This window comes from Artibeus jamaicensis, unplaced genomic scaffold (genome assembly GCF_021234435.1).
Source record: "Artibeus jamaicensis isolate MK-2021 breed Jamaican fruit bat unplaced genomic scaffold, CSHL_Jam_final contig_391, whole genome shotgun sequence".
Lineage (NCBI taxonomy): Eukaryota > Metazoa > Chordata > Mammalia > Chiroptera > Phyllostomidae > Artibeus > Artibeus jamaicensis.
The window spans coordinates 19,040,172-19,064,612 of NW_026521814.1; the positions used below are offsets into that span (position 1 = coordinate 19,040,172).

At 40.0% G+C, this 24,441-nt stretch overlaps 1 long non-coding RNA gene across 3 annotated transcripts; it reads right to left on the minus strand.

The window, feature by feature from the left end:
* Positions 1 to 1,421: 1,421 nt before the first annotated feature.
* LOC119038648 (uncharacterized) lies at positions 1,422 to 21,886 on the minus strand. 3 transcript variants are annotated; one of them, XR_005080453.2, is made up of 8 exons: positions 21,753 to 21,886; positions 21,110 to 21,535; positions 19,923 to 20,016; positions 18,894 to 18,980; positions 15,230 to 15,375; positions 13,715 to 13,837; positions 2,966 to 3,124; positions 1,422 to 2,183 (listed from the first exon to the last, which is right to left on the minus strand). It is a non-coding gene; the product is annotated as an uncharacterized LOC119038648 (long non-coding RNA). The 3 variants fall into 3 exon arrangements; XR_005080454.2 differs by having other exon boundaries at positions 1,422 to 2,464; XR_005080455.2 differs by lacking the exons at positions 1,422 to 2,183; positions 2,966 to 3,124 and adding an exon at positions 8,484 to 11,431.
* Between the last annotated feature and the right edge of the window lie 2,555 nt (positions 21,887 to 24,441).

The following is a 24,441-nucleotide window of genomic DNA, read 5'->3' on the forward strand; positions in this document are numbered from 1 at the left end:
CTCGACCTACATGTTTTGCTACGTCTTTCACCTTATCGTGTCTTTGAAAGTCTTGTTGTACTCCTCAGTCCCCCTTCTCCTGGTGACAGAGAAGTCAAGTGGGACACAGGTCCCTCCAACCTCTGCCTCAGGCCTGAATTCTGAAACAAACAAGTGAGCAACTGGTTTTTACCACCAAGGCCAAATTAGAAAATGGCCCTAAAATGACCACCGTACCATTAGAAATCCTGTTGAAAAAATCCATGAGAAGCAATAACAATCCAGCTAGTCCCCTGTCATATGTGATTAATTAATGTGAATCATACATCTCATGTTTAACCTGGAAGATGAGTCATCTCTTCCATGGACATATAAATAATGAGAACATGAATTTGTCAACTTGGCAACTTTATCAATTATAAAAACTAATAAAATTTCCCCCTCAGTTTCAAAGAGTATATGCTCACCAGAAACTCAGAAATAGCTATTGAAAGATGTTTAGGGTCAAAGTGAGGTACTTCAAAACAAAGTAGCCCTTGTGAAGGACCTAATTCCTACCATGGATTCTTCTAGTGCCAACTGAACCCTTCCTGGGCCAAGAAACATCACCCCTGTAACACCAATCAACTAATTTCCCACATGTGGGAATCCTGACATGCTGACCTTGTAACCAAGGAACATTAATCATCCTGTGCAATTTCCCCCCATGGTCCTTCCTAACTGAGGCCCTTGACACTGCAGTTGGCCCTCAGACACCGCCCCCTTCCACTGCTGTTGATAACTCCGCCTCTGGATGAAACTTTCAATCTCTCCATTCTTCCAGAGTAAAGAACTGGAACGGTATAGCGTACCTTGGGCCAGAATAGTGGGAGCCATTCTCTGCTAACGACCTTAGTAACTCAGCAGTTGAGTTAGCAGTTAGAGAATTTCTTAATTACAACTCTCAAAGGTAAATGTAGGCATCTTGCCTCTTTCTTGGGATACATTTAATCATATTTCGCAGACACAACATAATATTTCTTAGACTGTAGCAATATGAGCAGGCAAATGCAGATGTTTTCTTCTTGCTCTATATTTTGTTTTCATATTAACTGTCTGAAATCTGTCCCTTAGGAATCTATTTTCCCTCACTCAAACGTTGAATATTTTTTTCATGCATCTACTAAGTTAAAAACAGAAAGAGTTGGAATTCCATCAGCAGCAGAGTTATGTTTTGAATTTTGTAGACTATATAATAATAACAAATACTTACATAGCATTTATTATGATTTAGTATGTGCCAGGCACTATGAAAGCATTTATCTCACTTAATCATCACAACTCTGTCGCATAGCAACATGATTATTCCCATTTATGAATGTGGAAGCTGAGGTCTCAGAATAAAGAAATAAATTTTGTGAGATCCCATGACTCCGTTAGAGGTCATGTCAGGATCCGAATCCAGACGGCCAGCTGCAAGGCCTGTCTGCGCTCCTTCCCTCTGCACGCCACGGCCCCTGCGCGTGCACTTCCTCCCGCGACCTGTCACAGCGCCATTGGGAACAGGTCAGTATGTTTTTTAATATCAGTCCCCTACTTACCAAACTGCATGCCAATTCCTCACATATCTTTATACATAACATCTGTATTAAGATACAATTTGCATGAGTTACATGAAGCTAGCTCTTTTAAAGAATGCAATCTAAAGGTTTTTAGGTTGTTCAGGGTTGTGCAACCATTATCACGATCAGCTTCAGAACATTTTCATCATCCCCCCCACCCCCTAAACATTCTAAAATTTTCAAACAGGAAAAGGCAGATTATCTAACAACAACAAAAGCATACCAACACTCTTAAAGAAGCACCATGAAGAATCTTTTTCCATCTCTTTACTTTCTGTCTGTGTGTCTTTCTACTTGAAGTGGGTCTCCTTGTAGACAGTACGTGTAGGGATCTTTTCTTTTATCCATTCAGCTATCCTATGTCTTTTTATTGAGGCATTTAATCCCTTTACATTTAAAGTGATTAACAATAATCAGGCTATTGTTTATGTGATACTGCTTTGGTAGCAATGATCTCATTTAGCTTTCTCTTACCCAGTAAGTTCGTTATCTCTCCTTCAAGTTTAAATACTAGCCTTGTTGGGTAGAGTAGTCTTGGCTGTAGGTCCTTGATTTTCATTATTTTGAATATTTGTTGACAATTCCTTCTGGTCTGTGAAGTTTCTGTTGAGAAATCAGCGAATAGTCTTATGAGAGCTCCTTTGTAGGAAATGAACTGTCTTTCTCTTGCTGCTTTTAAGATTATCTTTCTGTCTTTAACCTTTGGCATTTTAATTATTATGTGTTTTTGTGTGAGCCTCTTTGGGTTTATCTTGTTTGGGATTCTCTGTGCTTCCTGGACTTGTATGTCTTTTTCCTTCACCAGGTTAGGGAAGTTCTCAGTCATTATTTCTTCAAATAGATTCTCAATGCCTTACTCTCTCTCTCTTTGCCTTCTTGTACCCCTATAATGCAAATGTTATTTATTATATTTCATGTTGTCCCACAGGTCTCTTAAACTATCCTTATTTTTATTTATTTGTTATTTTTGCTGTTCTAATTGAGCGTTTTCTGTTACCCTGTCTTCCAAATCACTGTTGAGATCCCCTGCTTCATCTAATCTACTGTCAATTCCTTCTAGTATGTTATTCATTTCAGTTATTGTTTATTTGTTTTTATTTCTGAGTAAATGAATCTGTACACAGGCTATTTAACAGGGCATCCAGATTTCTAGCAGCCTTCTGTCTCACACAGAAGGGCAAAATTTTGGCTTATTTTTACAACCAGATGTGGGGGGCTCCTCATTCAGCCACTGGTGCTCTGGGCTGGGGAGTCCATTGTGGGCTGGGACCCATCATTCCCCTGGTGGGGTGGGGTGAGATGGTTTAACTGAAATATTTCTCTCAATTCTCAGTCTCCACATATGGCTTGGGGGCCAGCCCATTTCATGTCTCCACCCCTCTTACCAATCTCCACGTGTTTCATTCTTTATAGCCTTAGTTATAGGACTTCTGTTCAGCTAGTCTTCAGATGGCTGTATAATTTGGTTGTAATTTCTATGTGATTTTGGCAGGAGGGGAGTACAGCATTTTCGTACTCTGCCATTTTCACTGGAGCTCCTTGACCTGATGAGAGGTATGATTTGATAAGACTTTGCACGTGAGTATTCTGGGAAGCCACTCTCTCCACCCTAGATACATGTGAAAGGTAGCATGGTACATGGGAAACATTCCCAGAAAGAGAATCAAGGAAATATGTCATATGGAGTGACATTACTCAATTATTCCATCTGAGGTGGAAAGGAACACAGGGACAGAAAATCAGCCATCTTTTCTCTTGACCTAATAAAGATAAAAACACAGCAAATTTATGAAAACAGCACAACATGATTAAGCCATCCTGATACTTTCTAAGTACAAAATTTCTACAAATCCTTCATCTCCTCTCTTACTAGAGTTCAGATCTTGACTTTTCATGACTAACTGCCAAGCAAAAACAACTTGAATTTTTAGCTGTTTTGCAAGAGTAAGAAATAGCACACTCCATTTCTTAGATTTTCTTTCTTCTAAAATTTGATATTAAAATTATTTTAATTTGCAAATAAAATATAATCTGCTTTGAATGAAAGCAGATTATAGATATTCAAGAGCACTTTGGAATAGAGTGTTCCTTGGCATACACTTATACTTGTTTCTAAACAACATAAATGTTTTAACGATCTGACAATGCTGATCGTGACAGCAATTAACACAATGACAACACAACTATCAAGTTCTAACACTGTGCTGAATAGAACCAAACTGGACAGGCTCTAGAAAAAACAGTGAAACTTATGGGGGCAGAGTTTGGAGAGATGGGAATTGTCGGGAACCGACCAACACCCATCCCTTTGACAGAGGATGAATGAGATGCATCTGCACAGCAGAGGCAACTGTGGCTGGATTTCCTGTCTACCTCTCCCTGCATGTCTGTCTTTGTGATTAATAGTGGTGGGATTTTCAGACACCTGTATTTCAGGCCCAACGATCCACAGAATTCCAAGAAAGTTATACAAAATGATTTCTTGGCCGTAGAACAGAAGTCCCCCCTAATGGGATAGCCCCTGAATGTCTAAAAGTTGATGGAATAACAGCCCCTCCTCTACCTTGGACAGGAATATATATTAACTGGAATTAGACAGGTAAAGAAGCAGGAGGAACTGGTTAACTATTATAAACTAAGCACACAGAAACCATTACTAAGGAGTAAGAGTCCAAAGTACATAAAGTAAGATTCTAGACAAGAAGATAGATAGCTAAGTTAGATACCACAAAGGCCTTGTAATACATTTCCTATAACCACTGTTCAGTCTGGCGTATCCTTTTGACCCATGCCAAATTCTAAGAACTTAAATAAACAATAAGACATTTAAAACTCTGTACATACAGCTATTTATAATTGTCTGACTGATGGCTCTCCTGGTCAAAATAACCTTTGTTTAACATAACTGAATCTATGAAATTTCCTGTACTTTTCCTAGTTACCTCTGTATTAATTTTTTCTGCTTAACTGATCATGCCATACACCTGTTCCTTTAATGTTATGTAACAATCTCTATAAAAATAAAGCTTAAATCAAACTCTGAGAGTTTAGTCAGACCCACAGAGGCTGGCTCTTCTCCAGCATCCAATTGGGTGCCTGACTCTTCATTCATCCCCTGCGCCATCTGTCCTTCAGGGACCCTGAGACCTGCCAAGGCTGGCCCCTGGCAGGGAGTGGAAAATAATCTCTGGGGAAAAGTTTAAAAATGCCCTGGTTGGTGCGGCCAGTGGATTGAGCATTGGCCTCCAAACTGAAAGGACACAGGCTCGATTCCTGGTCAGGGCACATGTATGGGTAGTGGATCGGGTCCCCAGTTAGGAGCATTCGAGAGGCCCCTTTTTAATAAAGTTTAAAATAATATTGTTATCCTGGAAAAGAGAATTCATCCATGGATATATTAATTTATTGGACACTTATTACTGGACTTCTAAGTGCCAGACATTTAGGTTGTGGAGATAACAATAAAACAAAGCTGAGTCTGGACCATCGTAAAACTTACATTCTAACATGTAAGTTTTCTAATATGTTTTTTCTATGAACTGGAAGGAGCTGTATGAGGATCAGTCCTCGGAGGGGCTAAGTTACAACATTACGTTACAGCAAAGAAGATTTACCTAGACCTGAAGAATGTTCTAGGTAGAGGTTGGTAAAGTCTTAAAATTGGTCTCTTAAAAATTACTACTGTAGAAAAAGAGAACGCCATTCTCCTCAGAGAGTCTAAGTGTCACCACGGCGCAAGCCAGGCCATGGGTCCCGCTCTTGGCTTCAGAAAAGCCCTCAACTTAGTGTAGAAGGAGGAGGCCCTGGAAGGTGAGGCTTTGAAAGAACCGGCAGGTGGAAAAAGATTATGTTGGCATTTCTGGTTGTGCGTACAAACTGTTTTTAAACTCTATACTTACATTTCACTGATATGTTTTTATGTTGGATACATTCACGTGGTCACTTTTCATATAATAGGAGCCCAGGGGTATACCTTTGCAAAGATTATTCATCCTGCAAGTGATGGACTTCATGTTTCATTTCACCAAATTGTAGGTTCATGTTTTCTTTTAATTTTGTTTCTTTTCCCACATCATCCGTGGACATGGTTTTTGCAGAAAATTGCATTTCCTCTTCTAGGTATAAAAATATCGAACTAGAACTGTCTGTAAGGCCGTGACTGCCGGGTTTGCACAGGCCTCAGCAACCCTCCTTCACTCAGCGCCACACCAGCTCAGTGGGCACCGCCCTGCGTCAAAACACCACTCACCGTAAGAGGGTAGGCAGGGGCTTTGTAGTGCTTCGCACCTATTATCCATTTTGTCTGAGAGTTTGTTTTTCTCTGAAGAATGTAGTCAAGCCAACAATAGCTGATTTTCCCTGAAGTAGTTAAGAAGAATCCAATAGAAAACCATAAAACTGTAACATTCAATTCATAGTAAGACTCTGACAAAGGAACCAAAGGCAATCAAGAAACCGCATGACATAGAACAGAGGTCAGTCGCATTTAGAAAAGAAGTTATCCAAATTGAAAGCCAGTCAACTGCTTCTCTCTAACTATTGCTACCTTTAGGGAAACACAAATTTGTAGGTTCTGTTTACGAGTGAACATATTCCATATTTTTAACAAATGTAATGTTCCTTAGCTACTCACACATTTCATTGTTTCCAACCTAAGTATAAACTTACTTTTCCTTTCCTGACTATAGAAAATTCAGGTTTGTGTCATTCCATATGTAAATCTTAAAATAGATAAAGTGTATATTTTCATTTTTGCTTCTTAGGTAGGTATAATGAATATTACTATTCTACTCCTAAGGCTACTATGTATGGTTAAAATAAATTATTAGAAGAAAATAGGGAAAAATACATTTGTTCACTGCCCAGCATGAAGTTCTCCTCCCCCCCATCTCAGGTAGGGAAAGAGAAAAAAGAATAGAATGAAAGAAACAAAAGGAGGTGCAGCAAAAACAAGATGGGAGAATGATAGAGATGAACTGTATGCTATGGGGAAAGAAGGTAGTTCCACGGAGAGCAGGAGCTGTTGACCCTTCTCCTCAGGACTAAAACCACGGGAGAGCCCTGAGTGGAGGAACGACTTTTCTGACCCGTGTGTGTGTGTGTGTGAACAAAGAAAGCTTCTGGGCTTTTCTCCCTGCTCTGCAGCTCTTCCAGCCCTCTCTTGTGCTCGGTGTGTTCTCTTCTAGGAGCGGCTCAGCCATGCAGGTGAGGCCTGCATGACTAGGTGCTCCTGGGACTAGGCACTCAATTCTTCTTAATCCTGGGGTCAAAAGTTAGCACTTTAGCCCTATATTTAAAGCCACCTCCCTCAATCACCTTTGTTAGTAATAAGCCATCAGTTTGTCTGTTGTAATTTATTTTCCAGTTGGTTCCTAATTTGGATTGGTAAGAGAGGGGTTTGTTTACTGAACTTCTTCAAGATTTACCGGGAGTCTAATTCTAACCCATTGGCCTCAGCGATGAACGTATGTCCCTAGAGCGTGTTCCTCTGCAGTGGGGGTGCCAAGGGGACCCCGGTGCAGTGCCTCAGTAATGTCACCAAGAAGGACACACTTCCAAAGAGATACTTTGATGCCAAAGTACTGTTCTTACCAATAGAATTACTTATTTTTTATAGAGAAGATCACAAAAAAAATAAATCAGTACAAAACACTATTTACCAGGGATTTAATTCTCACTGTTTCTATTTTTCTTATGTGTGCCGTGACTCCGCAACTGAACTCCCCTTCACATTCTTTGCCTGTTCTTTGCCCATCTATAAACAAAAATGCCCTGGAGGATTAAGTGCTACACAAGTATAAAATTGAACAGATGGTGCGCTGAATAACATTCCCCACCCCAGAAAACCCCAGACCGAAGGTGCTTTTGACATACTGTATATTTTCATAAGGCCAAAATCATGTTACCCTTTTTTATACTGTGAATACTATAGGGATCTGATATGTACTATGGCCATAGCCATAAGGTAGCATAAGCACCTAAGGCACAGTTCCTGGAAATCTCTGAGCTTCTGTGCGAATCAGCTTCTAATTCAACATGTGTCCTACCAGGTGTATGAAGCAAGACTCAAGTCAGAACATAAGTATGTTCTCTCATGATATGGCATGGTTACAAAATTGATGCCTCAGAGGTAAGATTTTTTTATATATTTCTATTATTAATTAGGCTATACATTGATTATGAAAATGTACATCTGGTGAATCCTTGACTGATCTCTCCCAATTTCATTTTATTTTTAAAGAGGGTCCAAATGCAGATACCTACTTACTAAATAACAATAGCATGTAATTCAAAAGTGAGTGGTGATTAGCACTAAGGCATTTTAAAACACTTTATCGTTCGGATGGCATATTTGATTTTTTAATCAGTAACATTAGACGGTGGTAGGTTAGATGTTCCTTCCAAGTGTCTAAAGTAATCACTGCAAAAGAGCATTTCACTTTCAAACTAATAAAGGAGAAAGTGCACAAGAAGCAGAGAAGAGAATAAAACCAAAACTTTCAGAATATATCTCTGTACTTGAGAGAAGATGTGGTCTGAAAATTATTTACACTTGCAAATATTCCAGACTACACATAACCCTCTACCTTAAGACCTTCAAACCCCACTCCCTCACTGAGGATGTCTGTCTGTCTGTCGCTCTTTCTTTTTCCCTCTCCCTTCTCTCCCCTTTTTTTGTCTCTCACTATATATATATATATATAGTGCACACACACACACACTTCATTCTTTTTATGCCCTCAAATGCTTTTTAGACCAATGGTATGTTAACATTTTAGGCACTTCACAAACACAACTTATCCAACCCCATGACGAGTCTCTACATTAACAAACAAGTGCAACCAAGAACAAAAAGTCAGATTGAACATTGGATTTTGACTTATCTAGCTGTTGGTAGTGCTGAGGCTTTCAAAACCTGTTTTCAGTGACAATGCAACTCTCAAATTTATGTAGCTTAAATCACTCAGTTTTAAATGGGAAGTCTGTATTATTTCTTTCACAGTTAATGACAACGTAGGGGAGAAAGAAGAAGGAGAAAACAGCAGGTCACTGAGGCATGTGGGAAACCGGGGGTGGGAGTCAGTTTGCGGGGACCGTGGAAGGCCCTTCCCAGCAGTCTCATCAGCTCTCTATCCACACCACTTCTTCCCTCATTCCAGCTCTAATTACATGGCCCTGGTCTGACAAATGAAGCACCAGGAGGTTAGAATTAGATTCAGTGTCTCATTATTATGGCCCCTAGGAAATCCAAGGCAGTAATGCCATTAACTATAGCTGAGATCGACCCACAGCCTTTATCTATGCAGCACAACTTGATGGGAAGAGAAGAAAAGAAGCTTTGAAATTGGATTAAAACAGGAGCAAAATACAACTCCTTAGTGAGTCATTCCATTCTATTCTAAGGAATAGATTTTTTACAAAACAAAACAAAAACAGTCTCATGGAAACAGCAATCAAACTGATTGCTGACAAAGGGGAGGAAATTGGGGGGAGTGAGTCAAAAAGGTAAAGGGGAATATCGTCAATAATATTGTGGTAAGATTGTAGTGACAGATAATGATTTGATTTAGGGTGGTGATCACATTGTTAGGTATATAAATGTCAAATTACTATAGCGTACACCTGAAACTAATATAATGTTTTATACCAAGTACATATTTTTAATAAATAACTAAACATTTAAAAAGTAAGGGGGGGAGGAGGAAGAACACAGTAAAGGCAGATAGATGGCGACAGAAGGAGACTTGACTTTGGGAGGTGACCACATAATACAATGTACAAATGATGCATTATAGAATTGTCCACCTGAAACCTATATGATTTTATTAACCAAAGCCACCCAATAAATGCAATTTTTTAAAAAGTTCAAACACTGAAATTTTAATGTTTAATTTATAAAGTCTTTCAAACTTTATGAATATCCATCAGTAAATTTTAAATCCATTTGATTTAAGGTAAAACTAACTAGAAAAACTCTAAAGATCTGGACTGTCCACTACGGTGTGATTGAAATACCAACTTAACACTGAAACCTCTCTAATGACTCATTCACATTAAACATTTTCCCCAAAACCTATAAAATGTTATACTGATTTAAAAATTCTTCTAGAATGCCATTTTGTTTCAAGATGGCATACTGAACTACAAATTCAACTTCTGCTGTGTATTTGATGCTCATTGGTAGACACATGTTAAGCAGTTTTTTTCAGACAAACATGAAATATCAAAGAGCTAAGCTTAAACAAAACCTTATTGCTGTCAATTAAAGGCTCCTTACTGTAATGTTTTGTGAATGCTCCAGAAATCTCCATTTCTTTAAAAGAGTTTCTGCCAGTCAGTGCCACCGCATTTGTCCATTGCAAAGCAGTCAATACAGCAGGTGTGGCCTCAATGTTCCAAAAGCAAAGAAACAACAAGCATTTTAGACGGACTGTGCCAAAAGTTCTAGATTGCATTCTTTTCACCTTGGCTTTGCTGGATCGCAGAGACAAAGTGAATACTGAAGTTTATGATGAAGGTCACAGTGTTCTTGTTTTATGAGGCCATAATTTTTTTCTCTATCCTTTTTTCAGGAACAGTAGGATTGCATAACTAAAACTCACCCATAAGAACCAAGTAGAAATGGGTAAGTTCTTTTAAATTAAGCCCTGCTTTTACAAAGACATTTGTTGCTGGAGAGCGTATAACAGAAAATTGGAAACAACATAAATGGTGTTGACGGAGGCCCAGTTCCACAAATGAGAGTCCTACTGAAAGGAATGCTGAAAGGAATGCTGAATAGCATTGAAAAGTACAGGTAGATTTGCCCATTGTGACCTGAAAATAAATCCATGCTATACGGAGTTGGGGGAAATGCAAATGAATATACTTCATTCTGCGAGAAGAAATACTTGCATAAAACTGCTTACATCACCATGAATTTATAGAAACAGAGTTGGAAGACATAAGCAAAGTGTGTACCAGGGTAAAATTCCCCTTAGACAGAGGAAATGAGTGAGTGTGTAAGCAGAGGGGAGGGTCATGGGCACGCTACGTGTCATGGCAATAAAAAGATGGGGTACATGGCTTCTATGTGGCTGTTTTTCTATCATTTTTCAAATAAAAATTTTAATTTAAAAATGACTTGTTTCCAGAGCTCTTCAAACACTCTTAGCAACACGTCAGGAGCAAGCAGGGGAAGCCGCTGACCCCGGTAGGTCAAATCGCCTGCGTTTGGGGTGGTTTCCATGGGGGCGGGTGGGCAGAGCATCACATGCTGGGGCCACAAGAGGGAACCCACAGTGTTTCATGATAACAAAAACACAGATGGAAGACACAAAGCCTAGATGTTTCTGAAATCGGAACTCCTTCAGAAACGAATATTCCACCACTTTCCTCAGTGATGCCCGGAGACTGCTCCCACGCTTTACATAGCCTTCATTTTCTGAAGTCAACGGCTCACCTCCAAGCCTCTTTACATGCCTGTGCCCTGCGGTTTCATTTTTTCTGCAAACCCCAGGGACACAGCCACCATCCCCACCTGTCTCTTGGTCCCAACCTCAATTCTCTTTACTGCCCCCAGAGATTAGTGCTCAAGTCCTTGTTACTTAAAATTGTACAGTGAGTTTGAGAGGAGTGACAAAGATAGACAACATGGGGAGGTTACAAGGTGCAAGCTGCTAAGAGTCATGTGTCCAGGTTGCTGTTTCCCAGTTACTTCTAGAACGGAAGTAGAAGCCTATTAGGATTTTAGCCCTCCAGTTTTACTGTTCTGGTGCTGGGGCTCTGTCTCCTGTTCATCGTTAGAGAAGGCCACCAACTCTCTGTGTAGCCTTCATGGAGTGTCTTAATCCTCAGCTTGGGTTCTTCCTCTACAAAATGGAACAATAACACTACTTGACCTCATGAAGGGGTTGTAAGGATTACATGAGAGAATACGTGCAAAGGCTTAGACTAGTGCCTGGCAAGTAAGACAGACTAATAAATGTTATTTGTTGATGTTGGATGGGTTTTTTTTGTTTTTTTGCAAGGGGTGCTTTTTTTTTTTTTTTTTTTCCTAGAAAGCATCTCTTCCCATCCTACAGATCTTCCACCCCTTTATTAGGTGGGCACTTTGCCTGTCCAAGCATCTTGAAGTTTCATGCTACGCACTCTGCCCAGACATAACGTGAATATTCCCTCTACTTGCCCCATTCGGAATTCCCTACTTATGTACTCTCAACAGAGGAAATAGGTAACTTGTAATTGTCCCTCCTCCTTTGCATAAGAGACCCCTATCTTTACTAGAAACACAGGGAACTAACTTCACATTTTTTCCCCACATAATAATTGTCTTGGTGCCTGTCAGTGAGGAAGGTCCTGGCTTTGGATGAGGCAGTTTGCCCAAAGGTACCCTTTGTGACAAAGGAGACCCCCTGTGTGGTTTTTACAAAGTACGTGTGGAAAAAATTTGCACAGCTACATTGGAAATAGTATCTCCAAGACTTTTCTTTCTTTGCTTCTCTGGGGCTGCAAAGCGCAGGCAGATCTGTGGCCCGTGCCCCTTCCAGCAAAGCTCAAGCTGGTTTCATCTGCACTCCCTGGTTTGGGGTTCCCAAGAAGCTGCGTGAGCTCAGCCCTTAATGTGGCCCATACAGTCACAAGTTAGCTGCTGGATGAAGAGAATTTTTAATCTGCGGAAACCAGGAAAAGTGATCTCTTTCTGAGTGATAAATTTGTTCATTGAACAAGTATTTATAAAATATCCACTCTGTTCTAGGTACTGTTCTAGGCCCTGTAGAACAGACCAGATATGAAGATACGACGCTGGCCCTGTGGCCCTGGGAGCACAGTGCATCACTGTCATAATTAGAGAGTGACCCGATTCCCCTCCATTCCCAAGCCCTACTTCCTCCACAGTGAGTAGAATCAACCCTTAGTAGAACCTAGAATCCCCTGCACAACAGACCTCTTTCTCTTCCTTCTTCTCTGTCTTCCTCCTCCCCTCCCTTCTTTCTTTCCTTCCATCTTCTCTCTTTGACTTTCCTCCTCATCAGTTCTCAGTTTATTATTCTACTTCTATCTTACTAACCATCTCGCTAATAACCCACCCCTCGTTCTACCTTTTTTTCTAGCCAGTTCTAAACGGAACAGTCTTTCTTAGCTCTAGCATAAATAACTGAGCTGCTTAGCTCTACCTTGGTAGGATTCAGGTGGCAGGGGAAGGTGTTGTCCTGGCTGCTTCCTAGAGATGTTGGTCTTTCATAAATCCTAGTGCTTTTCCGCTTAAATTAATAAATATCATTCACATTCCTCCTTCCTCTTTAGGAAGGTAAAACACAGAAATATCTCAGGTATCAGGAAAAGCAGAGTAGGTGTGGAATTTGTGGTTCTGCAGATGGTTGAAGTTGTAATCTTTGTGTTGTAATCTTTGAAGTTGTGATCTTTGAGTTGTAACAATTACATAACCATCTTCTTTTATATAAACTGTCCTAAACTGTATTATGCATGTGGCTGGTAAAACACCCACAAGACTATTTAAAATGCCAAATGCATTCAAAGCTCTAGGAAAGTGCTCAGCTTGATTCAAGGAAGAAAAGAGAACCACCGTCATCCTGCCTCTTCTATCAACCTCCGCCGGGTGATACACAACCAGTACAGATACACATGCACAAGTCACAGGAGCAGACACATGCCCACACTGCAAACCTCCAGACCGCCCGCTCCCACCTGGGTCCCTTCAGCCCTGGGATTATTACTGGGAGCTGAGCCACACTGAAGCATTCTGGGAACGACCGTCTACCAGTGGGCTCCGCTGGGCCGGCAGGTGGTCTCTCCTTCTCCACCTCTCTGTGCAACTGTGGGTGAATTAAACTTTCCATACTACCTTTAAAAGATTGCTGGCTCTTTTTAAAAGTACCTTTTTCCTTGGAACTGAGTATACTCCATATTGATCAGTCTAGTCATTCAATCAGCTATTCTTCCAAACAAAATTTCCCACATTTATTACTGAAACAATCTACCAGTGCAGAGCATAAAGAAAACAATTACTTTCCCAATAAAACATGTCCAGCTGTCCTGACAGTGGCAGCCTTCCAGCCCGTTAGGAGGATAAAATGCTAGTGGCCGTAGTACAGTGTCAGTGTGAGCCATCAGACGAGCAGTTCCTTACAGACCTGGCCTGGGGCTTCTCCGGTGTCTCCTTGAAGTTGGGCCTGATTTTATCGTGGGTTATCTTTTGAATTCATTGGAGGACTCTGCTTTTGTTTCTTGGCCAGAAGTCACTTAATCCTGAAAGTCTTGTAGAAGAAACGACAAGGAAAGGAGTCAGCCGCACAACATGATGGTGGAGAAAGGCAGAGAGCAGCCAGTTATTACTTGGTATTTCCATCCACATGCAAATCTGGGTGTCAAACCAAAGTGCATTGGGCACAGCCTTGCCATCAGGGAGTATACACCTCTTGCAACAAAGAAGCACACTATTTGGCGAATAAGTAAACTGTATAGTCAGTAGATATAAACTGTTTATCACACGCAGAGAGAAGAATCTGATCTGAATCCAGGATCTAGCTGGAACTTGCCTTCTTAAATAAATTCATTTTATAAGGTTGACATCAGGGCAAAAAAAATGTTTTATATTAATAGCTGGCAGCAGAAATTCTTATAAAGGAAATATCTCTGCTTAGGAAATATTTTCATAAGCACCCTGGATGAATGACAGAGCTAAAGGTCAGCAGCTGCCAGGACAACAACAAACAAGAGTCCTGATGACAGAAGAGATAAAGAGAGAGGGGGACCCAACCCCCTGGGGGCAGGCCAGATACCAATAGCAGTGATAATAATAGTAAGAGTAGAAGTAATGGCTAACCACTTAATGCCAGGCATTGTTCTAAGTGTTTTTCCTGGTTTGTCTTATTTAACCCTCACGACAGCCCTATTATTTAGGCATCATTATTCATGTTCATTTTAGAGAAACCAGAGCCCACTTTTCAGACATAACCAAGGCACTTTGAAAATCAAGAACATCCAACATTTAATATGTAAGTTAACAAGTCTGTGATGTAAATCCCTCCACTTGAAACTTCAGGAAAGTTTTATACACACAAATAACTTCTGCAAATAACTGTTGTGAGTGCATGGAAATTAAAAATAATCTCTGGGTGACACGTCAGAGTCAAAGCACTGCAAAACAGACAAATGCATGGGATGGTGAGACAATTCCTTAGCTAGTAATTTGGCAGAAGCAGGGGACTGGAGCCATAGGTAAGTATGACCAGAAGCTCCTCTGGAATTCACGTAAATTCGTTAGGCCTTGGATTTTCTGCAGTTAGTGGGATGGTGCTGGACTCTTAAGGAGGCAAAACAACTCCCCGTTACACTGTTATACTGAATCCAGTCCCAAACAATAGTCTATCCCACTTCCTAAATTTTTTTCTGTATGCCAAGTTCTGTGGTAAAATGTTTAAGATACATGGTCTTCTTTAATCTTCACTGAAACGAGTGAGTTTTAAGACAGTCCAATGGCAAAGAGATGGTAAGCAGACCTGGATTTGAACCCAGGACTTTTAAGATTCCTGACCCACTTTATCCAATACCAACAACTTCAGGAGTATTCTCTTTTTACCACCTATTACTAAAGATGATGTTGCAGACTAAAATGGTAGTGAGGTTTCCTTCCATTTTATATTTACCTTTTTAAAGAAACACACAGTGTTTGTCCAATGTTCTGCTGGAGAAGAAGTGAGTTACTTCAAGGAATTACAATTAGAAGCAGACAGTTGAAAGGTTGATTCCCTCCTTCTGTTCCACTGGACAAGGCTATGAAAACCTCACGAACCTACAATAAAGGGAGAGGATCACAAAGCATGAAAAGATAGAAATGTAGAGAAAAGAGGAATTAAGGAAGGAGCACAGAAGCAAGTGTGAAGGAAGACAGCAAAGTGACTAGTGGTGAATTCATAGGTAAGAACGGCAGGCACCACTCAGGGGCAGCAGACTCTCGCAATGCCTACCTCTGCCCAGACCACGCCAATCTCTCTCCTTAAATCCTTTCTTCCCCTATTGCATTTTCATGTGTTATAGGTGATATTCTACAGAAATGCAATGCAGCCTTGGTTGGTGTGGCTCAGCGCATGGAGCGCATGTCTGTGGACCAAAGGGTCACCAGTTTGATTCCCAGTCAGGGCACATGCCTCGGTTGCAGGCCAGGTCCCCAGTAGAGGGCACATGAAAGGCAACCACACATTGATGTTTCTCTCCCCATCTTTCTCCCACTCTTCCCTTCTGTCTAAAAATAAATAGATAAAATCTAAAAAAATTAAATAAAATAAATGCAATGCAGATTATTTCATTTTGTAGTAAATCTACCCATAAGTGCACAGTGTTGGTGTTACGGCAACCCCAGAGTTTGTGCAGATAGTTTGTGAAAATGCTAGTAAATACCATAGATTCTTATTTGAAAATGTAACAGGAATCAGGATTGAGAAAATTCTAACTTATTGTGGACTTAGCAAAAACTTCAAGCTATTTTTGAAGTGTTTTATATTTAGCGAAATGCATTTTCCATCCAATACAATTCCCTTAAGTCAATGAGTATTGTCAGAATATTTAATCCATGTTTTTTATTAATCACTTATCAATTCTATTTAAAGGATATTTTAATATCTAGGAACTTATTTTCATTTCTTTTTACAGGCCTCTCTCTTTAAAATCTATTTTGTCCACGTGATAGAAAGTTACTCTGCACTAAACTCTTGTATATTAGATTTGTTTTGAAACCCTGAACTAAAGACATTTTTGAACACTATTACAACATAAACCATGAAATTATGACTAAAATGATAGTTCTTTGAATATGTAGTTAAAGTGAAATTTTGGCAAAATATCTTAAAAAAAAGAAATATAATGGGGAAGTTAGCTGACCAGCAGTCTATTCTTGACTTTTGCTTGACCTAATCTTATTTGCCTCCTTCAGCCAAATATTGAATATTCTTTACTAAACCAAATGAATGAACCCCCTTCATTCCCTGACTAATGTAGAAAACATTGTTAGGTGGATGTCTGTGTGGCACTCTGAGCTGTTCAGACAAAGAACAGTCTATAAACCTTAAACCAAAGTTTGGTGATGAGGCAGGGAAGCAGGCTGTCTCAAACACTGTTGGTAGAACTAGAAGAACTGGAAGCCTTAAAATTTTGACTCATAACTCCACCTCTGTGAGTCTATCCTAATAACCTTTAGGGTGTTGGTAAAAGTGTGCTCTGTGGAATAGTATGCATTAAATTATTTCTAAAAATTCATAGACTATATATACAGTAGTAGAAGAAAATGACATGGAAAATGTTCATGATATGTTCAGTTGTTAAAAGTTATCAAGTAGGCTCTGGTTGGTGCAGCTCAGTGGATTGAGCACAGGCCTGTGAACCAAAGGGTCACAGGTTCAATTCCCAATCAGGGCACAAGCCTGGGTTTCGGGCCAGGTCCCCAGTGTAGGGGTGCGCAAGAGGCAACAACACATTGATGTTCCTCTCCCTCTCCTCCTTCCCTTCCCCTCTCTCTAAAAATAAATTTTTAAAAAAGTTATCAAGTAGTATATACTGCATGATTTCATGTAAGTGTATATAGATATAGATACTGAGATAGATCAACGGATCAATCTATCAAGAGATAGATGTATGTGGTAGATGTAGATATATTTGCAGATATAAATGTAAACAAATACATGTAGCTCTAGAATGTGTGTATGTATACTATATATGTCTCTATCTAGATAAAATGTTAATAAAAATGGAATTTGGAGTGATTTAACATTTGTGTTTTTTGCTTGTTTGAATTTTTCTGAATAAACACTGATTTTCTTCAATAAATATATGTTTCCTTCAATAAGCAAGTATTGCTTTATAGTATGAAAAAATTATTTCAGTGAATGACACTAGGAGACAATCACATATATAAACTTATTACTAGACTATACCATATTCACTCTAAATGAAAAAATTATTATGCATATTTTCATCTGTTTATATCTTTGCAAGTCCAAATCCCACCCTTGTCATCTCATGCCCTCGGGGCTTTGTGGCAAGCAGAGTTGTGTCCCCAACCACGCAGCCTGATGACTCGGACACTGAGCCACAGCCACCATCCCGGCTTCAGGTAGGGGCAATCGCACTGGCAGCCTTTGACCTCCTCGGGCCTCCTGAGGGCTCTCTGACTTCACACGAACTCTAGGGCACTCAGCCGCCCACCCACCATCTGAAACAGGACAGAAAGCCACTTAACAGTTGCTATGATGTACTCTAAATTCATCCGGAAAACAGCTTCAGATTTTGGAAGTGAAGGTGAACCTAATTCTACACCGCATCTTTATATGACAAGCAAAAGGAGTCCAACCTGCCAGTGCAGGTATGGATGGCTGGGTAGCACAGGGAACGGGAACATTTGTTTTGGCATCCAAGTCCTTCTTGTACCCATCTGGGGCTGCCTCCCTAGTTTAATAACAAAAGAGGAAATGTGGTCACCTCCACTAGGGAATAGCACCTTAGAGCTGAATACTGCTGGTATAATGTCCTCACTGTAGAATGTTGGCTCTTAAAAAGAATGCTTTAAAAAAATATATCTGGAGGGGGTGGGATCAGGGTGGGGGTGGTGGTGTTTGGGTGGGGGAAAATGGAGACAACTCCACTCCAACGGCAATAAAAAAAGACTATAAAAATAAAAATAAAAAATAAACCAAAGAAATATATGTGGAAATATTTTTTTTCTAGCTATACATTGGGATTCAACCTGATATATGACAGAGGGCTAGATGTGGCCCATGGAAAACAGAGGAAGCAACAATGACTGTCTCCACTTTTTCTGTTATTATTTAAGCTGCAGTAGATGCTAGAAAACAGCACATAGAGTAGAATGTGTGCCTACTGAAAGGTTCAACATAAAAGTCTTATGGAAGGAAATTCTCTTGTATTCTCTAATTTTCTTGAATTTGGTTTGTGGGCTTTTTCCCCACTTTGATGAAGCTCTGTCTAATTTATTCATAACATATCTACGGGGCAGCATTTCCTTCCGCAGTCGGGGGAAATGTGTCTCATTTTATGAAGTAAGCCTGAACGCTGAGTTAATGATTCTGCAGCGTCTGGTGTCTGTAGTCTGTTCTCTGACTCACGAAATGCCTGCCTATGACTGTAGCCACATTCATGACATTCAGAGCAAGGGCCATGGCTGACATAGAGGAGGGCTGGTGAAAAGTGGATTCTGGGCTGCTTCTGCATGCATTTAAGACAGAAATCCAGAATTCCCACTTGTACTTCTATCCCTTTTCAAACGAATGGGCCCTATGACAGAATGCATCTTCCACTCACCTGAAGAAGTGTCCCTTTTCCTTTGAGTGTCACAGCTCTGGCAGCAGCAGGACTGATGATCACAACTACCACAGTCAAAGGCCTCCACTGGAGAGACACGAGAATTCTCAAGAATTTAAAGCTATTGAATTGGAATCTTCTGTAGTGTCCAGATAAGGGATACACCTTACAAGTCTCATCTTAATTCCATCCAGTCTTAAACAGGTCATAGACTGGAGACGGCCCTACAGGTCTGGAGAAACACTACCGAACCTGGACCTGAGGTGCATCGGTGGACTCAAACAAAGAGAATTTGGTACAAACCCACATACACAGTGACTCCAGCATATGTTTTTTAATACATTGAATTCAGAAAAATAAGATCTCATTCTTCTTTACTTTCTTTTTTTTAAAGTTCACTAATTAAAGAATAATTACTGGTTGAATGTGGAAATGTTGAATTTCTCTTGAATGAGCCACAAGAAAGACATTCAGATCCTTGAATATACCTCTCCCCAATTCCCAGACTCATTGAAAAATATACTGAGCCAATAAATCAATAATTAATAAACTAAACTATGGGGAGGGGGGCAAAGGTAGGTTTATATGAAACAGAGCTTATTCTTGTTATTATTAATTATTGTATTATTTTTCATACGAACAACTGAAAACCTACTCTTGCCCCATCCTGTATTTTCTAGTGAAGTCACCTAACTTTTTTCTATCCAAACCAGTAAGCTACAGCTTCTCATTGTTGGTCTAATTTGCCCATGAGAAACCCCATCGCACACAACCTTCCCCCAACTCAGTGTCAGCTGCTACTTCTCTTCTCTTCATTTCAATTCACAGTTCATTGTCCACTGCCTGCAGTGCAGACACAAGCTACTATTACAAAGAGGTGGCAAATAGACAAAACGGGTTTTCATTCAGCCGTGCCTCGTAATACATAATACAAATTTTAATTTACTTGTTTCCCCAACAGAATTACATGAGTATTGCAAACGTCATAACTTATGGTCACTTCCAGTCTTGAGGAGGGAGTTATTGTACCTTTCCTGTTTCAGCTGAGATCTTCTTATACAGCCCCTCCAGGTAGACAAAACATGAAAGAATTCAATTCATAGCTGTTCAAACTTGAAGGTAGCTGACATAGAAGGAAACAGGAAGGGCTGTAAGTGGACTGTACCCTCTGAGTGTTTGGGTATCTCTGGTTTGTATTTCCATGGTGATATTTAATAATTTCATCTTTTAAAAAATATATTGTGAAGTTTATATTCCTAAGAAAAAAATCAATTAACTTGTTAAATTGTACATCATCTATTGTACTATATCATCAAAGCTGAGTTTCCTAAGCCATGTTTTAGGTCTTTTCCTTAGCAACATACAATTGCTTCTTAAAAAACCATAATACAAATCATTTCCCAAGCACCTCAGTCTAAAGTTTCAGCTGTATTGGGTTACTCTTTGGATGGGAAATAGGCTGGTTGCTTTTCTTCTTGGCTTCCAAGCCTGGCTCCTGAATCCTTTCCACACACACAACTCTGATTTCAAAGAGAAACCCCACTGGGAGGCTGGAAGACGGACTGAGAGAGAAGGAAGTTATGCTAATTTTCCACCACCAAAGACACCAGAGAGCAAACAAATACTTGCAGTTTGGGAGGAAAAAAGGCTTCATTCTAGATCAATTCAAAGTTCAGTTATCACACTTGCAAGTGTTCCAGTTTGCCATCTCATCTCCCTTTCTTCTCAATGCCTCCTGTCGACGTAAGAAATGTCCCAACCCGTAGGAAACTTTTATGAGTGTATTTGAACCAAACTGATGACAATTGCCAGGAAGCAAAATCTCAATTGATGGAGAAAATGCTCCAGAGAATGGCACTTTTACAGCTTATTTTATATATCAGAATCAAAGGAGGAGACCTAAAGAGGGTTACATGAAATCAATCGCTGGTAGAACAGGGAGGCGGGAGAGAGCGAGACAGGGAAATCTGAGACTGGATAAAAAGTAAACCGAAGAGACACACACTTTGACACAGTGAACAGGGCAGTTAGCAACAAACACTTACCAAGTACACGTGGTATTTGGGGAACGAGATAACAATGAAGGGCTCTGTGGTCTCAGCTCTGGTGCAGTGGGGGTGAGGGGTGAGGTAAAGGAGATTACTTTGGTATTACTAAGGTATGTTATCTTACATTCAAAAAGACAATAGAAAGGCTCACTTAATGTAAATACCGACCTTTCTCGAGGAAGCTACAGGCCCAGGACGTGACTATTCAACACGACCCACTTCTAGTTAGGAATTTTTATGTTCAGACTCTCTAGTGGTAACTTTTGGTCTGTGAGTGTGTAAGCCCTCCCTGAGCTTGTCAGGTTTAGTAGGCGGTCCGGTCCCTTTTTCACCCACACTTGCTCAGCCAAAGAAAGAGTGCTGCTGTTTGCAGAGCAGAGCCAGGCTGAATGTGACACTCAGTGTCCCGTGGGAGCCTGGGCCTGTGGCCAGTGCAGACACAGACAGCTGTGGAGTGCGACCAGGACTGTGCTTCTGGGGCAACGATTGCCCCCTGAGGTGTTGGGGCTGCTAGTCACCTGTGTAGCTTCCCCAACGTTCAGGAGAACGTCGCCTCTCCACTTTGAAAGATTCCAGAAAAAGAAACCAGGAGCTCTGTGGAGAAAAAACAAACAATTTTTAAATGTTTACAAATTTGCTGATGGTAAAATAACAGACTTATCGTTGTTAGTGGAGAAGATGATGACGAACTCTTTCAAGAAGTGGTACACACTAAAAGAAGTCTCTCAAGAAGAAATACAGTCCAAAGTAATCACTTAACAAGCAATTCGTACATGTTGTACAGTACAATAATTCTCAACTTTTTCCCCACCTTCTTTAAAAATCTAATGGACTGCGAAAATGAAGGAAGTGATGGGATGAAAGGAGACCTCCTCTTCTATATTCTGTAAGCAAATTAGCCATTCGAACCACTGCCACCCAGTAGTTGAGGGCACGAGTCTTGCCTTTTACCCAGTGTGAGCTGTGTCGCTGGGCAGGCAGCTGGGACTCTCAGAACCCATTTCGCCACTTGTTTACTTTACAGATTAAATTATGACAAATGAAAGGTGAACGAACACTTTGCTTCCCAAAGTGTTTAATGAATAACTATTATTTTTATCAAAGAACCAAATTTCTTCTTCTTAATCCTTATTCCAAAATAGTAAATAAAAGATTTAAAACTAAGGGATAAAACTATAAACTTATTAGAAATAACATGGGAAACTTTTAAATCTTGAAAGAAATGGAGATATTTGTATCTATGTAACTATTTAAAAATGTTATGTGGCTAAAAAAGCATAAAGACAAAGGATAAATTTAGAAAACACTCAAAAAATATATTATGAAAAAGCTAATTTTTATAATATGTAGAAGAAGCTCTTATAAATCAATTAACATACAGTAGAAGCTTAACCTCACTCAGACACTATTTTTTTATTCATTAAATCAAGAGGCTTTAAGAAATTTGATAATACCCATTGCTGGAAAGTGGGGAAATAGATATTTATACATTGTAGGTGGGAGTATAAATTGGTGTGCTTTGGAGGGAAATTAGGCATTATTTACCACATTATGAAAGCAGATATCCTTTCAGCTAAAAGACATTTTTTCTAGGAATTCTTCAAGCATACATGTTTACCCAAAGAAGTATATTTGGATGTTCACTGGTGCATTGACTTTTTTTTTTAAAAGAATATACCCTGAATGTCCACAATAGAACACTAATCAAAAATTGAGAGTATTTCAAAATAAGGGTTTATATTTCCACCTAATGAAATGGAGTAAAACTATATTTCTGATCTGGAAATACATCCAAGATAAAATAAGCAAAGAAAAATGCTTGCCAAATACTTGTATGTCATGTTAATAACATGAATACTTGCTGAATACTTGTGTTATGTTAATAACACACATGCACATACATTTATACACATATGCAGTTCATGTGTACTTACATACACTCATACATGTATAAGGAAATTACTAGAATAATACACAAGAAAAATTACAGTGGTTACTTCTAGAGAGTAATTTGTACAGCCTTTTTTATTGTGTTAAATTATACATAATAAAAATTTACCAATTTAACCATTTTTAAGTGTACATTTCTTTGGAATTAGGTACATTCACATTATTGTGTGATGATCACCAACATCCATCTCCAGAATTTTTTCATCTGCTCCAACTGAAATTCTGCCCCAGTAAACATTACTCCACATTCCCTTCTCCTCCCCTCTCCCAACTCCCAGCCCCTGGCAACCACCGATTTGCTTTCTAAGTTTGAGTACTCTAGGAATCTCATATATGAGGAATCATACAAATTTGTCTTTTGTGACCAGCTTATTTCACTTAGCATAATGTCTTCAAGTTTCATCCATGTTGTAGCATGTGTCACAACCCCTTGGTCTTTAATGCTGTATAATATTTCATGGTATGCACATGCCATATTTTTGCATTTATCTGTTGATGGACACTTGGATCTATTGCCCTTCCTCATGTATTCTTTCCCAAGAATGTGTTTAGGTCGTGAAACATCAAAATCTAAATAATTTGACTAGAAAGAGAGTTTTCCATGCTCCATTCTGAGTTTGATTGGTGGTTCTCAGAATGGAGCTGGGGGACATCCTGAGCTGAGGTTCAAGTGAACTTCTTGAGTTCTCCCAGGAAAACACTTTGCTGGGGCCCATGTCCAGTCACCACCTTATATAAGGGCAAAATAGCCACCTAGTCAAAGACCACAAATTCTGTTGCATTTGGTGTTTAGACACATGCCATGTCTTTTAGAACAGGGATGGAGCTAAAGAAAGGATTCAGTAAAGACTGACATACAAAAGAAAATGGGAGTCTCAGAGAGAAAGTTTATTCTAAGGACTTCAGCTACTGGACTCTAGATTTAGGAAGGAATAGTGGTTTCAGCAAAGGTTCTGATTCAACTGCCCTAGTAGCCCACAGGTGCCCTGAAATCCTAAGAGCTCTGAATGCACAGTCAAGGAGCTGTCTTACCAAACTCTACATTTGGGAGGTCCAGCTAACCCTGCTGTAGAACAACCCTTGCCACCTCATCACCACCGTCTGTTGAGCACCACCCAGAAGAAGGATGAAGTGCCCCTTCTCACCACACAGGAGACTGGCCAGCTGGCCTGGCACTAGTCAGGGTGGGTGGTTCAGGTCTGCAGTTTCACAGGGAGAGAGGCAGGGAGCTTGGAGCAGCCCACTCTAGCTGCAGTCTTTGTGTGAGAGAGCCAGAATGATTAGTGTCTGTGCCCTGGTAAACGCACCAGCACACTGTGAGCAGGAGGGAGAGGATGTTTTTCAGAAGGTTGGAGGTCTGGGTGAGCACATGGGGAAACGGTGATTGTAACTTGGGTGTGGATGTTGGTGTGTCCTCATATGGACCCACAGCATTTGGAGCCTTGGGAACACTTGGGTTACGCTTCCTTGGCAAAGAAGGTACTTTTCTCCACTTGATTTGCAAAGGATAATCTTGGATCTAGGAGAATCGGACCATTCAGGATTCAGAA